General features: G+C 37.8%; 1 non-coding gene across 1 annotated transcript; it reads left to right on the top strand.

The window, feature by feature from the left end:
* Positions 1 to 463: 463 nt before the first annotated feature.
* Positions 464 to 566, top strand: LOC139032089 (U6 spliceosomal RNA). Its single transcript, XR_011484636.1, has one exon. It is a non-coding gene; the product is annotated as a U6 spliceosomal RNA (small nuclear RNA).
* The last annotated feature ends 4,076 nt before the right edge of the window (positions 567 to 4,642 follow it).

Genomic DNA, 4,642 nt, shown 5'->3' on the forward strand with positions numbered 1-4,642 from the left:
ACATTAAAATAGAAAAAAATCACTTGATATGAGAGAATATTTTTTAGATAAAAAAGAAAATTTGTGTTTGTTCTTAATCTATAAATAGTAAATCAATGCTTTTTACAGAAACTTTATTTATTTATTTGGCTATGTCCCATCTTAGTTTCAGCTTGCAGGACCTAGTTCCCTGACCAGAGATCAAACCTGGGTTCCCTGCATTGGGAGCTCCGCATTTAGCCACAGGACTCATCAGGGGAGTCTGTTCACTACTGAAATTTCAGATAATACTTATAATCAAAATCAGTTAAAAAATTAATCTAGACATCATGTAAAGATAGTCACTGTTATATTCTCATTTGTGTTTGTTTTTCTATATGTGTGTATTAATTTGGTATTTGATGATTTTCAGATCTAAGTAATATCAAAGTAATAATTAAAAAAATACAGACACCCTAAATAAAAATCCAAGCAAGCCTCATGCTTGTTGCCACAGCAAATATACTGAAATTGGAACTACACAGAGAAGATGAGCATGACCTCTGCCCCAGGATAACATATAAATTTGTCAAGTGTTCCTTATTTTTCAGTTATGCAAGATAAATATGACACCTCAATCAAGGTGGAAGAAAAGGGCAAGCTTATATATTTTCATAACAAGACTGGCCCTACATGAACTATGACAGTGAAATAATCCCTTCTGACATGGTGCAATCGCTATAGCTATAAACATAGGTGTCGTGGCAGATGTTAGCTGCAGAGGCTCCTGGGCCGCTGAGAGAACACTTGTCAGCTTTGTTCAGGTGGGTGAGGCACTCTTCTGTGGGCGCCACGCCCCTGCTTCACTGCAAGATGCGCCTGAAGGCAGGATGCTGTCTTCCTTCTGGACCTGCCTTTCTTTCTACTTTTGAAATGCAGCAGAGTTGGATCATCATGTATTCTGTCTTCCTCCTCACCACCTGAGATTTGAATAAGAAGGAACCTCTCCCTGGGATTATGAGGATATTAACAGAGGCTTCTGAGAAGACAGCATTTGGCTTCATCATCACATTGAAAGGAAAGGAGTCATTGGAGAGGCAATAATTCTAGAATTGAGGCGTTTCAAAAATTTGAGGAAGGATTTCCTCTCAGCCTTGTATTATTCAACCAACAATATGTGTTGCTTTTAGAATGAACTGCCGGGGTCCAGCCTCAGCAGGATCCAGGGGTACCCTCAGGATAAACAGCGTCAGAGAGAGAGAGAGACCAGACTGGGGGTGTGCAGCAAGGTCTGGCAATGCTTTATTTTTTACCGTAGCTTTTATACCCTAAGTTAGTACATTTCTAAGGGGAAGATAGTTTAACATTACATCAGCTTGTCCTTCACAAAACCAGGGTGTTTTCTGCATACTTCTTTGTTTATGAGAGTCTTGTACCTTATCTTCTGGCCTTGGAGCCTATTGACATTTTATGACCTAGGTGAATGAAAGCTGTTTTCCATAAGCTGTTTTCCACAAGGGTCAGTCCTTTTGCAGAAGTTATCAGTTAAATTTATCTAAAAGGTTTACCACACAAAGACTCTGCAGCTCCTGTGAGGCAGCCCCTGTTTAGCATTCCTGGTTAAAATTAACAATTCTAAACTCTTATTTTTCTAAATCTTTAACTCTAACCACTTTTAGAATAAATTTTTATGTTCTCTAATAGGGCTTCCTCACCTTCCGAAAGGCTCTGTACCTATTAGGGCCTTTTGTGTGATCAGGTTCTTTATGCTGTTTATGATTAAAGTGTTGTGAGCAGTCATGTGCATTAGTACACATTTGTCAAGCAGACTAGAATGCCAGTAAAGGGATCTAGATTGAAACACTCCTTTCATCCTGGATGATCTTATAGGATACCACTGTCCAGGGGACATATTAATTAAAGTTCTAAGTTGATTCTATTTGGAAAGAGATCGGGGAAGGCCGTCTACCTGTGTCACAGAAATTAGAGAGTAGTCTAATACAGCAAGCATCAGAAAGACAAATATTATCTTTAAGGTGAGCGCCGGGGCAGCTTTTCGAAATCCCTGAGGTCCTGATCTGCCTTGCTTGTCAGGTCTTCTCCTCACGACCTTGTCATGGGTGGGATCTCGTGTGCTGGTTCCCGGCAAAGAACTTAACACTAGAAATGGAAAACTTAAGGCTGGCTGTGAACTCCACAGTTTAGGGGACTTTTTTGCTAACTCTTTTTCCTAAAATATTATTTAGAGAATTAGGGAAAATATATTTCCTTTTAAGAAAAGCAACCTTGGCAAGATACCAACTTTTCTAGAGGAATCAGTCAATTCTATTTTTCTGTTTCTGATTGTTACAGATTCTTAAATAACATCTTAAAAAAAAATACCAAAAAACTCTCCAGTATCGATAGTCTGGAATAGGCAGATTTCATTGTCTCCATTGAAAATGAAGTATTAAAAAAAAAAAAGAAAAGAAAATGAAGTATTGCTTATGGCATGCCTTATTTGTAGTACTTAAATGGTTAAATCTAAGGCTTTTTCACTCATCTCCCCTCCCACTCCCCTATGAGAGATGTTAATATAGAAAAGTCTGCCACTCTGATGAGCAATATCTATTGAAACTTCAACTTTCAAATGCTAGTTTATGAGAAAAGACATCTGTTTATTTTTTATATTTGCATTATCTATGTTACTTTTTAGCATAATGTCTTGGGTATATCATTTTTCAGTAGTAAAACAATAAATAGGTATTGAGTTGAGAGGTCTAGTCAAGGGAAAGCTTAATTAATTTTGAGACTAGAAGGCAAAAAAAGAGTTTGTTTGCTACAAATCTTACTGGTTATGTCATTCTGAGCTTGAATATTGGCCATAATTTTGTTGAAGCATATGTGTTTATATAACCAGTACTAAAAAAGGTTATAGAAAGATCCCGCTAAGTCTCAGCTTTCTCTTCTAGGAAGTATGCAGGCATTATAGAAAGTAAATATTCCCTTTCACCTTTTAATATTTATCCTTATTTTATGTGTGAGGGAAACATTTAGATCATAGCCTGATCTAAGAAAAGCGATTTATTCTTTTGGCAAAAATTTCTAATGCATAGCTTACTTTGACATACATCTCTGATGGCGCAAGTTGTAAAGAACACGTCTGCCAATGCAGAAGACATAAGAGACATGGGTTCAATCCCTGGGTAGGGAAGATCCCCTGGAGAAGGGCATGGCAATCCACTCCAGTATTCTTGCCTGGAGAATCCCATGGACAGAGGAGCCTGGCGGGCTACAGTCCACAGGGTCGAAAAGAGTCGGACACAACTGAAATGACTTAACACACTCACATACCTCTCTGGATACAAGCCTCTGTTGTTTGATGTACATGAATATTTTTGAATCACTTTTCTGGAGAAATAGCAGTACTTTTCTTAAGACAAGGTCTCTAGGTGCATATGTGCTGTACTAGGCAAGTTTCCTGTAAGGGCATATGCCACACACTAGGATTTTGCCAGAGTTAGTTTCTACGTATCATTCTGCATTTGTCACACATAGTGAGAGCTTGTGCATACACAAGTGGATGTGTCAGGGCCATTTGGCAACTATTCCATTAAAATCACTGCTCTGTGTGTGTGTGCTTAATCGTACCCAACTCTTTGCGAGCCCATAGACTCTAATCTTCGAGGCTCCACTGTCCATGGAATTTTCCAGGCAAGAATGCTGGAGTGTGTCGCCATTTCCTACTCCAAGAACAGTGTTATTATGCTTTTCAGAAACAGGAGGGCAAAGCATAAATTATTAATGCATGTCCTTTTCCAGTGGCAATAAAAGTGATATCTTAAATTATTTTAAAATCCAGGTAAGGATGTAAATTAATGAATAAGTAGTGGAGAACAAATGAGAGGGTTTTCAACTCAGGAAGATTTGAATTGCTTATTTCTTTTCTTTGGATGAGACTTACTATTTGTCTGGCTCCTTGCTGTAATGGATTTGAGAGCAAAGGATACCTTGCTATTGACTATTAATGATTGCCAGTCATATTACTTCTATTTTAGCAGATTGAAACTATCCTGAGATGGTTTTCTGACTCACCTATTACTTGGCTCATCATTCTCATTTAATTTTGCCAATTGTTATTACCTCATAATGCCTGTGCCTCAGGCAGCAACAGCTTCCAAGATCAGCATACTACTGTTTGCCAAGGAGGATGGCTGTTCCAGGCCTGTACACCAAGTGTTCAAGGGCCCAGCTGGGCTCAGGTTGTAAGTGGTAACCTCAAAGTTGTCGTATTTATTCAGTTTTTCCACTTTTTTCTTTTTTGCATACTCTCTAAAATTATACATGGTAATTGGAAAAACTTGAGAAGATTAAAAAAAAACTAGAATATATATCAATTAGTTTAAAAAACAGATTGTAAAGAAAATAAAAACAGAAAGGAATCTTTTAAAAATATCATTGGATTAATGTTTTCTCCTCCTCATCCTTTCTCTTTTTCTCACTTTTTCCTACTCCCTACACTTATTCTTTTCCTTCCTTCAAGTAATTTCTGACATACCCAAAGGCAAGGCTATGCAATTAGGAAATATTCTACTCCTGACAAAGAAAAATATAACGTAGCTTGTTAAAGAGATATTTATTGACCACACGGTCAGCTCACAGATTCTACAGACAAAGGTGAAGCTGTGAGGCTTGAATCCCAAGC

This window comes from Odocoileus virginianus, chromosome 29 (assembly GCF_023699985.2).
Source record: "Odocoileus virginianus isolate 20LAN1187 ecotype Illinois chromosome 29, Ovbor_1.2, whole genome shotgun sequence".
Lineage (NCBI taxonomy): Eukaryota > Metazoa > Chordata > Mammalia > Artiodactyla > Cervidae > Odocoileus > Odocoileus virginianus.